We start from the raw sequence: 14,152 nt of genomic DNA, 5'->3' as shown, positions 1-14,152 counted from the left end.
ATGCTTTTTACATCTCCAGTGTTGCTACAGGATGTCTTTCAGGATGTAAATGGCTTTTTAAAGACTCCCTTTCCTCCTGGCAAACACACTTTGCATCTCTTAGACAGCTGCAAAGAGCTGAAGGCTGTGAATTTCCCTGGTAATAGCATTTCCACTAGGGGATGGGTGAATCCTATCAAGTCCGAGAGACAGATGAAGGAAGGTGGGGAGAGTGGGGATCTCCAAGCTATTTCCAAAATCTGTCCTCTACCTGCAAATCTTTTCCAAAACTTGACTCATGTCTATGTCCTTCCTAGGCAAAAAGACTATTGTTGTACATATCCTATGGAAAAACAGACACAGTGGCTGTTCATCATGCATCACAGTGTTCCCTGACATTATCTGTGACAGGGCAGCACTAATGTTTCTGCACTACTTCTACACCCCAAGGCACAGGTCAGGCTTGTAGGGCTCTCTATAGATTTTCCCAGGGTCTTGGATCAAGGACAGTCCTCCTGGTTCCCCACAGCACACTTAATACTCACTTGCAGGTACAGAGGAACAGAGAGTATGCTGGTCTGTAATGCTGGAGCTTTAGTAGAGCTTCACCAGCATGGACTTCAGAAGATGAAGGAACAGCTATCTCCCAAATTTACCCAAATAGGCACTTGGCCTATTTTACTTAGAATTTAATGGCGCTAAATCCCAGAACTGCATGGAAGGCTATTCCAGGCATTTCCCAGGTCCATGTCATTACTCTGTCACTTGGAAGACTCCAAGATCTCATCACTGGGCCTGGACCCATAACAGTAATTTTTTCCAGGCTCGTTACAGTGTCTGCCAAGAGCATAAGCCTCCTATTTACGTACAGCATGCTGGGGAGGTGACTCCATACTTGGCAAATCCAACTGCTTGTCTCAAAGAGGAGGGTGGGCAGAACTCAGGGCTGGGTACAGGGATGAGGAGTGGGATGAGGGGTGGATGCACAGCCCCCTCCTCTGCCTCACACGTGGTGATGCAGGGTTTTGCAAAGCCACAGTGTTCCATTGAACCTGCCTGAGGACAGGGTGCATGTACACTGCCAGCATCCCAGCCATGTGCCAGGCCAGCCCTGATGCCTCTTCCTAGCCCCTCTCTTTGGCAAACCCCTTGGCTGTCAGCTCTTTCCCTGCTATTCTCCTTCCACTCTGTGCCAGCCGGGACAAGCCATCCTGGTGGCAAACACACACCTCAACACTCAAACCAGTGGGCAAGTGGCCAAACCACCCCTGAGGAACAGAGTTTACCCTTGCAAGACAAGTCCACTCCTATCAAGTGCATTCACCCTGCCAGCACTGGAGAGAAGCCTCCCATGAGAATACCTCCTCAGAAGAGAGGTGCCAGTGTCCCAGCTGGTGCTGCTCGGTACCTGCACTTTGTTGTTGAATGCCCAAGCTACGTCTCAGGTGTCATGAGTGGACGAATCCATAGAGCAGCAGCTGAAAATCAACACATCTTTGAAAGCACCCTGACTTTAGGGTCAGCCAGCTGACCCGACTTTAGACCCCTGTGGCCACCCCTCACCCCCCAGTTTCAGCAGAGATATGCATTAGGATACCCTAAGTCTGGCTCCTTCTACACTCAGCCTAAATTCTCTGCCTTGACTCCTAAGTCATTCAACTTGCAGCTGCGTGGGAGGGTGTATATGTACATTCATTAACACTTCCATTATGTCCCGTGGTTTGGCAGGTGGTGCTGCATTATGGATTTAAACAGTGCCAGCAAGCGAATCTACAGCACTTCGCTGGATTAGCATGCTATGGGAATCATACCTCAAAAGTGTTTTGTGCTCTCGTGAAGCAGCTCCGATGAACAAGGCAACAGCAGGGCTCCAACCACCACTACACTGTGCAATCACAGGAGAAATTCACCCACAACTTCAGGGAAAGATAAACCCCCTCAAAACTCGATTACCATTTGGTGCAGAAAAAAAAACCAAGAAAAAGAAAAGAAAAAAGCAACAGCAGATTCTCTTGCCAGTTAAAGGAAAAGAGAGAGGCACACCCACTACTGCCACAAAGCATCTTTTCACACACACTAAACAATAACACCTGCTTTTGCCCTATAAACTGTTTTCACATGGGAGAAACACACCACACCCTGTTATACTCATTTCAGAAGTCAGCTTTCAAGGTACTCAGCCTTGCAGCACCCCACGCCCAATGTGATGCCTCCTTCTGTCTTATCATCAGGCTGACACTGACAGATTTGCAGAAATTGCACAGTCAGATTCCCTGAGAGGATGCTGTCCCAGAGGGATGAGAAGATGTGCTGGGCTACAGAGCAATACAGTGAACACACCACTGAGTCTTGGAAAAGAGGCAGGTAAGGACCTTTGATGGGACAAGAGGCTAAAGCATCAGTTAAACACTGGTATCACCACACTGCTCGTCATTTTCTGGGGCTGGACCACACTCACCTTTCCTTAACTGTGAGTGGTATTACAGAGCCACTGTACACCGCAGTTGTACCTGCAGTGCTACAGAGCTCCTACAAGGGTACAGCACTTGTGCTTTACCTGAGCAGTAGGAAAGGTCACTTCACAAGTAAGACCCTGCATGGACCAAATGAAGCAAAGTAACTGGACAAAGTTTCTGAGTCTAGACTATTGAGGTGAATCAAGAGCTACCTTCAAAGATGAACCCCTGGTCCTTGATTAGCTCTTCCAGATCATCGCTTTGGTTCAATTACTCTGCTGTCCTTCTGTCAGAACATATTTCCTTGCTCAGGTTCTTCTGAGTTTCAGTCTCCTACAGACCTTGGCTGAGAAGTTCCAAAGAAATGTTTAGGTTCTGCCATAAAATGGATTTTTACCTTCCATCTACCACACAGCTCTGAAGTACAGTTACCCTGCTGCAAAGTTGTAACCAAGTCAAGATACCAAAGTCCCAAAAACAGTGGGATGTAGCATTATGTTGCTCGAGCCTTAGGGTAGATCTCATATGCCATTCTTATGCCTGCACAGTGCCATTATTTTTAAACACCAAGCAAAGGGATTATGGATTAGCCTTAATCTTGGCAATTCAGGTAAATCTCTCATTTGCATCATATTTTACATACCAGACTCACAGAAACAGCAAAAGATTTGTATTTGACCTTTCTTTGTACTGCAGAGTTCTCTGCAAGGGACATAGACCCTTACATGGAGTTGCTCTCTTATGCTTCAGCACCTTCAATGACACTTCAGACATAAAAGTTTAAATAAAACACAACTATAGATATTGTTTTTTTATATCAACCCAGTGAGTTATAATACAACATGATATGATTTAACCTGACGGCATCTTGACACATTTCTGCATATAAAAATATCTCTATTAAAAGCACAGATAGAAACAACATGGAGGACAGCCACTTGAAAAAAAATTAAATAAATAAAGCCTCAAAGCATTAAGGCCTGGTAAGGGACAAGACTACTTTCATCCTGCCACAGCATGTTTCAATTTAACCACTGCATCTCTCAGCACTTTTGGTTCATATTCTTTTACCACACAGAGACACAAGTTTGGTATACGCCCAGCCTTCGGAAGGGGAAATGGTATTTTGGGTCGCCAGTTCCACCCACGGTGTCCACCCACCCCTCCACTCAACAAGGCTTTTGAAGTGCACCAGCCCCAAACAGGAGCCAGCATACATTAGTCTGGGGTCAGGAGGGCTTGGAGATTTTGTCAGCAAGTCCCTCACCTCCCGCTGCCCACGACACCCTGCCCAGAGCTGCTGGCACATGTGCCCCAACCATGGACACTAGCAGGCATTTCCTCAGCCCTTCTGTCATTGCCTTGAAGGTGGCAGATCTCCAACCACAGCCCAAGTTCTGCAGTTCTTCACTGCTCTGGCTGAGACAACTCTTCTTTGTCCCTGCCTACTTCTCAGCTATCCTAGTCCACCTTCATGAGGCTTCCCGAGCCCACATGAACTACAGATACTCTTACTTTGCTCTATTCTCTTTTACCCCAAACCAGAGAACTGCTCCCCATGTTTTGTGCAGCAGAAAGATTTATTCTTATGCTGCACAAAATCAAGCAGATGCTTCGAGGCAGGATATGCCTGAAAACATAATTTTTCTGCTTTGCTTCGATAGCCTAGCATTTATTTCCATATTCTTGTGGGGTTGGTATGTAAACAACAGAGAGTAACTTGCTGTGCTCAGGAGACCTTAAAATAAGAGTCCTATTTCTCTGTCCTCCTGGATACAGTAAGTCATCCTCCTGAGGTTCAAAGAGTTTCTGGAACTCATAATTTGAAAACCCATGGAATAAAAACAGGGTTGCTGGAGATCTTTACCAACAGAAAAGTAGATTGAAACTGTTCTGTTATTTAATAATTCAAATCCCAGATGCCTAATTAAACAGGCTTGCTACATTGCAAAAAGAATAAGGAATTATATATTCTCTTAGCTAACTTTGCTGATTAACATTAAAGCCTTTTCATGCTCCACAGGCATTCGGTCCAAGTCAAACTTTTGACAACTTGAAACTTAATACTCCACAAGTAAATCTCATGTAACAAAACCCTTGCTGCTCACAGGACTAGGGTGATGCAGCAGCTTGTCAGCATCTTTGTGCTTCATGGAGCTATTCTGCAGGATGCACAGAGGAAGTGATGCCCAGCAGAGCATTTTAACAGAGCATTCAGTATCTCTTCAGACCTGCCCAAACCTCAGGAAAAGCAAGTGGTCTGCACAGTTCCTCATGCCTGACATATTCCCTGTTTGCAGATTAGATCTGAAAGCATCCACAGCCTGTGGAGGAAATAGAAGTCTCTCTCAAAGCACTCCGCCCTTGAGCTACAGAATATTTTCTTAGGGAAGTGCTGCAAGTACTCATTCAAGTCCACCTCATCACTACGGCTCATCACAACCTTTGGACTTTCTAATTCGGAGCTACGATCCTTCCCCAGCTACCACCAAGGTCTCTTCAGGTAGCAGTGAAGCGCAGAGTGGGCTCAGGCAATACTTGCCTTGTTCTCCAAGGGCAGCTGTGTCAGATGCAGGCAGGTACCTTAACAGCAAGATCATGCACTATTCTGAGAGCTACAATGGTAGTGTTTGACCTTGCACTGTTGCACAAAAACAATTCACAGCAGCTGAGGGTTTTTCCAGAGCACTGGGGCATGTCTCCTCCTGTTCCAAGGTTAGTTAGGGATTCTTGTCCCCACAAAACACCAGCAGCCACCAAACCAGTCTCAGTCTGCAACTGCAGCTCAGCAGCAAGCACTGCTGAGCCAAAGGGATTCCTTCAGTGATCTCCTCCCTTCCAGCTCATCACCCCACAGCACCAGCTCTGTGAATGCCCTTCATGCCTCTTTCTGGGATTGAGTGCTTGGTACTGAATAACCTCTTTGAAAGAGTCCTGCTTTATAGATAGATGTTCCCCACCCAGCAAGTGTTGCACTTAGGCTGGTGACACCAATACTTCCACAGCAAGTATTACACAAGACATCAGCTACATATTTTCTGAAGATCACAATCTCTACTAAACTGCCAGCTGTCTATGCAGACCACTCAAGAGCTATCTGGGTATGCTAAGTACAGATGACAGACCTGATAACAGTGTCTGGATGTGTCCAAGAGATTAAATTCCATCTGCATCCTGTTACTTTTGTCATTTCGTACCCCTTAAGAGTCTGCGTTTCAACAACCAACTGGTAAAGAGCTTGTACCACAGGATGACAGATTTAAGAAAAAGGTCCTTTAAATGCGTTTTTGGAGTCACCAGGTACTTGAAGACATGCTACAGTGGGTGTTTTAGTAGTTCTTTAAGTGGGAAGGCCAGTTCAAGATAAAAGTGGATGTGATTCTCACCACACTGATGTCCATCAACATTCTTTTAATCTTGGTTGGGTGGGTCTTTGTTCCAGCTATTGCCCATCAGACTCACCATGAGGCTTAGTGCTTCTAGCAATGAAAGGAGCAGATTCCTACTCAAAAGCTTTTCAAACTCTTATATGTGCAAGATGAGCAAGTATTTGTTTCCATAAACCAGAGCATGACTTGCACTGGAAAACAGAACAGGCTGCAATAGTGTACCATTCAAAACTATATCAAAGGAAGCTTAAACACATTAATTTTTATACTGATATGACCAATTCTTAAAAAGAAACCCCAAAACAAATCACAAGAAAACAAAATTAAAAAGTCCAATAAAGCTGGAGATTTCACTTTAATTATTATTTTCTGCACACTTCAAAAACTCCTCCTTCAATAAGTGGATAAAACAGAGGAACTGCAGAGCCTCTTGCTGTTGTCAAATTTGCATTTTTCAGACACATGGCGCTGTCAGGGTTTGTTCACAGAGTCCATCTCCATTGTTGGCTCACCCAGCAGTGAAATCCTAATCCCAGTCCTTCCTATAGCTGTGACAAGAACTGAGACATGCTGGCAAGCAGACACTTGGAAAGCTGAATTCACTGGCACTCTCAATTAGATCGCAATTTCATTAAAGAACTTCTAAATAAAACAAACTCCAACATTTGCACTTCATAATTAAGTGGAAGCCAACTGAATTAGTGTCAAGACATGCCATAAGTGAAAGTATCCGAACCCTGGCATCCCTGTGTCCCTCTGCAGCTCTGAAAGGAAAGCTCCAGCTCTAGCAGCAGACCCTGACATTATGTCTCCTTGGGACTGCAGCTTCTGTGGAGGAGCAGGAGAAGCTGAGACATGCCAGGCTCTCCCTGCTCCCACTCAGGGTGCAGGTACCCATTCCTATGGTGCTGCAGGCACGGCCTGGGAGGCACAGCAACATCCCTGCCCTGGCAGTGACCCAGGAGTGACTTTCCAGTGGCAGAGCAATAACCTCTGGGAGCAAGTCAAGCTCCTGCCCAAGCCCAGGGAAGTCAGCAGCACTGAGTGCTCCTGGGTTTCCCAAGAGGAATATTTCACTGTAACCCACACACAGTACATAACATGGGCCCGGAGCGAGGCACAGCATGACTTACAGCTGACTTCAGCAGGCTTTAGTTTGATCCGTAAATCCTCTAGACACTTCACAGGAATGTTGCTCAACTCCCGCTGCCTTCAGCCTCACAAGAGGTAGACATAAATACTTAGCATTAGCATAGCTCCCCATGACTCATTTTTTCTCCTTTTTAAATATAGCATCCTATAAACGTGGATACATTCTGAGCAATAAAACTCACTTTGTTACTGTTCATCATGCAACCATAACAAAAAATTCCTCCTGCCAGCTTTGGACAGCTTCCTCCACCAAACCCAAACACTGGTGACCCCTGATCACAAGGCTGAGATGGAGTAGTGGAGGCTCTGCTCCATCAGGGAACCCAGGCAGCACAGGGACACAGCACTGTGGCAGCAGATGTGGAGCTGGGCAGAAAGCTCCATCATCAATCCAGCCACTCATATCAACTTTATTAAGAAGAGCAGAGCTGGCTCTCTGTACAGGAAGAGCAGGGGTTTGCCCAGAGGAACAGTTTCAGTAGCTGAGAAGCAGCCTGTGCCAGCCTTGGGCAAGCCACTCACTGAAAAAGTGGTGGTGGAGGCATCTCTAGCTGGCGGATGCTCCCCATTCTTCATTTTCCCCCAGACACACATCACCTCCCTTCCTCCATTACCAGGCTTGAGCTTTCTTCCTTAGAAAAACCAAACCCACATTGTCTAGCCAAGCAAATGTCACAAGCTGCTTCAGAAGCGCTGAGGAAGAACCAGATGGGAAAAGCATGAACCAGAGCTTGTTGGTTTTCATGGGAATTAAGACCCAGTTTCAGAACCCTCCTGTCTGTCCTGCTGCAGACTTTCTTGTGTGATCAATCCTCCATGCTGTGTTTAGCTTTACTGAATACTTCAGTTCCCTAGCTGTACAAGTGCGATAAATAGCAGGTCCCTATCTCACAGGTATGGTGCAAAACAAATAGATTTTGCATTACAAGTGTTACAGGAATGCTTTAAAAATTGCACAGATATCAAGACTAATCCATCACTGCTCAAAAAGAACCCTAGGACTGATAGCAAATTAAAATCTTACCTACACAAACATTAGAGTATGCAAGACTGTTTTCTTAGTCTATCTGTTCCTTCTGATAACCATGTTTGCCCCGGTGACTTGAACTGTTCCAGCCACAAGCTGTTTGAATTCAGTGCACCAAATCCTGTCCGGAGAAATATATGCTTTGCTCTGTCCACAACAGCTGAGACATCAGTCATCCTCTCAGCTGTCCTAAAGACAAAGCTAAAAATGCATGCTCATATCCATCCTGCTGTCAGGTGACTGAAAAGTACATTTTTACCTCTTGGACCTCTCTAGTAAGATTACCCATGAGAATTTATTTACCACAGTATTTTTCTAATTGTTTCTCCAACATTCTTATTTAATATCTGAAATGAGTGGAGTAGCAGAGCTGCCACTCTCATCCTAGAAACTGGCATTTTAAAGACAAGATAAACAGAAGCCCTTGCTTAAAACTTCCAGCTTAAAAAATAAATAAAAAAATAGGAATTTTAATAGCTTAAAAATTTAATAGCTTAAAAAGTTAATTCCTATTTAAAATAATGACTAAGAGTCTGAGGAATCTAACTCCCAAAGTCACACAGGTAGTTTTAAATATGTTACCCTTTCAGAGTAATTATGCCATCACAGTTCCAGTCAAAAGCTGATGAGCGTTACTAATATATGCTGATGAGAGAGCCTGAACGTGAAAGACCTTCTTGATTTATTTACACTCCAGTAAATCACAAAGCACAAGACTTATTTTCACATATAAGTGTAACAGACCTGACCACAGGGGATATTTAAGGAGGTTAACCCACAGCCCAGGGAGTAGGTTTACTGTAAACTGGCTGCAGACTGATGCAGTTGTACTTGTTTTCACTGGAGATTACGGAAACTTGGAACAGCTGTTTGGACTTCAGTGGACTAGCACCAGTCACTACATAAACCAGTGGTTTGGCCCATTACCTGAACCATTACAAGTCACCATTCAGATGCAAAATAGTCCCCAGAAAGTCCTCAGTGACATTCATCTCTAGACCAAGAACTAGGCAGATGCAGTCAACAGCTGGGATGAAGAAAGATTAAACCATTTTTACCACCCTGCATAAAGTTCTCTTTGGACAACATTCTTTCCAGAAGCAGACCTTCTCAAAGAGAAGGCAAGGCAGGCATTATGTTATTTGGGAGAAGGTGAAGGAGTGCCTGGAACTTTTTAATCTGCTCTTTAGTAGAAGAAGAAAGTAAAAGAAAGTAGTTAAAGATTTTAGTCTTGAACCTATCAGTGTCAAACTAATTCTGAGTCAAACAAAATTTAGCCAAAAATTAATAAGTAAGTGTACAAGCACTGAGCATTTCTGCTGGTCAGTTCTGGCCAGAAGAGAAGCAGCAGGAAGGGGAATCCCATCCAAGAGTGTCTCAGCCACTTAGATGCCTTCTGAAGTATCTCAGCTATATTTATGGTCCCAACACACTCCACAAAGAAGCAATATCTACTACCCCATTTTAGAAAGAACAAAAGTGGACTCAGTGAGAGGCAGATTCATCAGTACCTGCAAGAGTTGCTGACCTCAGTTTACCCACCTTTGGCCAGTCTGTGAGAGAGAAAGTACTTGGGGGCATGTTTCCCATCCCTTCACCTAGCTCCAACAATTGGGCTGGTCTCTCAGATGAAACCTATCTGCCTGTGAAACACTGAGCACCACTCACTGAAAAAGCAGTGTCTGAAAGAGCAAAATTGCAGGAGAGTCAGTAATGAGTACCATAAATACTACCAGTAGAGCAAACTACTTAAAAATACTGTTAACCTCCCCCAACCCTGTCCTGAGCCCTTCCCTCAATCATTATTTCAGGAGACATATTTTTATACAATTATTTCATTATCTAATGGCAAGCTGGCTGCCTGTTCTATCTCTATGCAAGATTTCCATATATATTACTCCTCTGCCGACATATTCTTACACATACACGTGCATGTATCAGCAACTGCTCCACTACATTCTCAGAGAATAAAACAGTCATAAATCTCAAAAAAATGAGTATGCCAAAAATTTCAGTATCTGAAGTTACAGCTGTTCATTTCTCCTCTCTGTTCAGAAAGAGCCAGTCATGGCTTACTGCAGGTGTTATTGAAGTAGATGGAGTTGCTCTAGATTTACTTAGGATACAAACACTCAGGATGTGACCCACTGGAGTGCTGAAACTTTGTTTCCCCATGGAGAAAAACACACCCAGTGACATTCAAGTAGAACAGGAAGGTTATTCTTCCCTCCCCAATGAGTATTTTCTCTCAAGCACCCCTGTAAGCAACAACAGGAGAAAGAAGCAACAACTCCACCAAGGAGTGGGCTAATGTTCCTTCCATCTGCCAGTCCCACGCTCTTTCTGTTTTCACTTGGACCAAATCCTTCCAATCCCTTCTGCTTTGTACTTCATTAAACTTGGGTGCTTCACACAACAAAAATAGTGAAAGGTCACTTTCAAGGCACATTTCCATATCTTTTAGCACCACATCTCTTCCTCAGCCCTGCCTTGGAAGCCTGAAAATTAATTCCTTATTTTTCATAGCGAATCTGTCCCCTGAACCCTGATCTACTTATTTATGACAGTAAAAGCCTATGCAAACACCACCACCATGCAAAAACACTCCCCTCTTCATTCCTGTGGATTCATGTCAATATTCTCCACCTCTAGAGCCTGAAGTACTCCCTGCATTGAGAGCTGCACATTCCCATGCTGAGGCACAATCCCTCCTAACTCCACCTGTGCAGGTAAGAGAAGTAAAGGGATGAGCAGTCATGGAGAAGTTACAATGCTGAGGCAAAAGCAGCTCCACAAAGTGTAGGGGCACTGCTCCGCACTAGAGGCCCTGCATGGCTCCAAAAGCTGAGCAAGTCTGAAGGATGGAGCCACCAGAAGTGACAGCGTGGCTGAAGCAGTGACAAACAAATAAATCAGGCAAAACCAAATTATTAAGAGTGGTCAAGCTGAAGTCTGGAGCCTAAAACTTTTACAGGGCACACTGATTCATCCTAAAGACCTGACTCACCTGGAGCCAGCAGGTCAGTAGGATTGCCAGACTTGGCAGCTGTGGGTAGAGGTTCTTGGCTTGAGCCCAACCACAAAAAATAATTCACACCAAAGGACAGATGACAAAACTGAAAGGGCAGAAATGAATGAAGCTGAACAGTTTTCCTCAAGGAGCCCTCCACAATTAAGAGAGGGGAGTAGAGTTTCTGCCCCAATATTGTCAGCCCGGAAACACCACTAGGAGCACATGGTGCAGCTAATGGGCCGTGGAGGTCTTGGGTACAGAACGCTGCAGTTAAAGAAGAGTCCTAAGAAATCACAGCACAATGTCAACAATAATGAATCATCACATCCATTTTTCCTATATGCACCTGCCTTACACTGCCTTTGCCAATGACAACACCACCTCATGTACAAGACTCCTCCTCCTTCCAGTCCCCAAATGCCATGTCTCCACCAGTGCCAAAAAACATGTGTGGGGAGAAGGAAGAAAGTCCTCTCTAACCACATTGTGATACAATGTTATTCCTCCTTAGTGTTAGCCTCAGTCCGAGTTTAAGATAAAACCATCCAGCGCGACACATACCAAAACTCCCCCCATGAAGAAGGCAAGTTTAGTTTCTGCAATTCTTAGTTCCTCTGCAAAAAAAAAATTGAGCTTGTGAAAATACCCACCAAAAACTTCAATAAATACAGCTGCCTCTCACATCATTTCTGAAAAGAGGTGCTGGGCCAGCACTGGCCCTAGTGCAGCTGCTCTAGTTCAGGAGTGATGCTGGTGGGGTGTTTGGCCCTCTGCAGTCTGGGCTATCCACTATCATATTGGATATCTCCTGGAACAGAGGAGCAAAATCAAAGAAAGACAAATTGATGCAGAACTATAATATGAAGCTATTCATACCTATTTTCTAGATACACTATTATTTTTAAGGAGATGCTGTCAGCTTTGTATTTTCAGACTCAAGTATCTAGAAGGAAATCCTACCTCTCTTAGGCAGTCCAAAGCTCTACTACAGAGAGGTGTTTTTCTTTAAAGCTACTACTTCATAATTTCCTTGCCACACCCCTTGTTCTTTTTCTTATCTTTCTCCTAACCTTTCTTAAATTAATAGACCCTGTTCTTGCAAATTTGTTTTTACAGATTCAAAGCAAGAGACAAGTACCTTTCATAAAGAAAAATGACAGTTTTAGGCCTTTGAAATGCATCTCTCTTGTGCAGAAAGCGCCTGAGCTAACCAGATAATTTCGGAGTGAAAATTCAGAAAGCACATCTATAGCTGGTACAACTATAAAGTTGATTCACTTTTCTTAATACCAACTCTTGTATGATCAAGAGTTTCCAGGTAAGATGTACATAAACATTTCCAGCCAATAGCATCCCTTTAAGCCTGCCAGCAAAATCCAGGCTTAGATGATTTAGGCTACCTGAGGAGTTAGTGGTTTAGATTTTTGTATTTCCGTGACATTACTCAAGAACAGTGCCAGCTGACAGTGCTGAAGGGCTACAGCCCCCTGTGCTGGGAAAAAGCCTCACACTGGGATCAGGACTCCCCTGAGCACTTTGCTCTTCTAAGAAAAGCCCTATCTCCAGTCCAACCTGCCGGTGGGAAGTCCCAATTTGTTTCACGACGTGATCAGCTCGACAGGGAGGGTCACTGGAGCAGAGGAGTGAAGGATGCTTGCGACTGATCCACCCGAAGTCTAACACTTAACTCGCTCCTCAGCTTACAGTCAGCGTGGCTTTATCTTAGTTTCTCCGTCTAGGAAGCAGGGCTTTATATGCTGTTTCTAGGGTTCTTGAGCCATTGATTAAAAAAAATAAGCAAACAGAAAACCTACAAGTTTTCTTCCTAATACCCAGCAATCCCAATCACAAGATATGAGAAATCATTGTCCTTTCTGTGGTTCAGTTTGTTTTCTTGAAGCAGAGAGTAAAAAAGCAAAGTAAAAGTAAAGTAAAGCTAGAAAAAAACCTCCCAAACCCGTACCTCCTCCTCTCCTTGTTTCTTCGTAATTGAAGATAGCATCACTATCCTTATAAAAGTTATGGAAGCTTATACAAAGTACTCAGTGATCCAAGAGCAATTTTAATGTAAGATAAGAAACCTCGCCATACCCAGATCACATCAGAACACAGCCGCGGTAGGAAAGTAAAACATTATCGTGGCTCTGAATCTGTGGCGGGGGTGTGTAACCCCTGACATCAGAAAAATCCAACAAGCCCTCAACTTACAAAGATCTTCCATTACAACGCGTAACTCAGAGCGACCCCTCTCCTCAGCGCACACCCAGGAGAAGACACGGACCGCACGCCGTTCCGACCATTGCGGCATACATTCCCTTTTCCCGGCGCTCAGCGGGGCAGGCACCCCGAGACCCCCGCAGCCCACCCGCCGCACGGAGCCCCCGTACCGTCCGTCCCGCGCCCGGCGTCCGGCGCTGCTGCGAGCGGCGGCTCCGCGGCGACAGCCCTTTCTTCCCAACACCGAGCTGCGGCCAGGGAAAGCGGCGGTGCCCGGGGTGCGCTGCTCCCGACGGGGGGGGCTCATGCCAGCGTGGGGCGCCGCATTTCAGCAGGAATCGCTGTGGGGAGAAGGAAGAAGCAGAGGGTGAAGCTCCGCCGCCGTTACGGCCGGGTGTCACGGCAGTCCCGCCCCTCTCGCAGGCTTGTCACGCGTGGAGCGCCGAAAGTGCGCGGCGCTGTCCCGTGCCCCGCGGGGGACGGGCAGAGCAAACCTAGGTTATTGTTTTTTGGCCGTGCCCCCCCCGCGCCGCTCACAGAACGGAGCGGCACCGCTCCGAGCCCGCTCCCCGCCCGCTCACCCGGGCTGCGGGGCCGCGCCCTCAGCGCCCGCCCAGAGGCGCCCGCGGCCGGGCAGCGCCGGCGGCCCCCGCACGCTCTCGCCCCGGCGGCCGCGGCAGCGCAGCCCGCGCCCGGCCATCCCTTATATCGCCGCGGCGGCTGCTATAAATAGCCCGGCCCCGCCGCCGGGGGCCGGGCCGGGCGCCGCCGGAGGGGGATTCGCGGCGGTGCGGGGTCCCGCCGTCACCTGCGGCCCGGCCGCGTGTGGCACTTGGGACGCGCGTGGGTGCCGCTGTCCGGCGGGCAGGCGGCGGCGCGGCTCCCGGGGGTCCGGGCCCGCCGACCCCCGGCGCGGCAA

General features: G+C 46.3%; 1 protein-coding gene across 2 annotated transcripts in view; it reads right to left on the bottom strand.

Moving 5' to 3' along the window:
• Positions 1–13,946, bottom strand: part of MRAS (muscle RAS oncogene homolog) — a 38,167-nt gene extending 24,221 nt beyond the window's left edge. For both annotated transcript variants that reach the window (XM_082284944.1, XM_082284945.1), the window contains exons 1-2: positions 13,815–13,946; positions 13,404–13,574 (exon numbers count right to left, since the gene is read on the bottom strand). The gene's annotated coding sequence lies outside the window, so the exon portion shown is untranslated. The remainder of the gene's footprint in view (positions 1–13,403; positions 13,575–13,814) is intronic.
• Positions 13,947–14,152: the final 206 nt, after the last annotated feature.

The sequence above is a fragment of the Coloeus monedula genome (genome assembly GCF_965178545.1).
Source record: "Coloeus monedula genome assembly, chromosome: 7".
Lineage (NCBI taxonomy): Eukaryota > Metazoa > Chordata > Aves > Passeriformes > Corvidae > Coloeus > Coloeus monedula.
The sequence above is the reverse complement of the archived record's forward strand: the minus strand, read 5'-3'. Positions and strand labels throughout refer to the sequence as shown.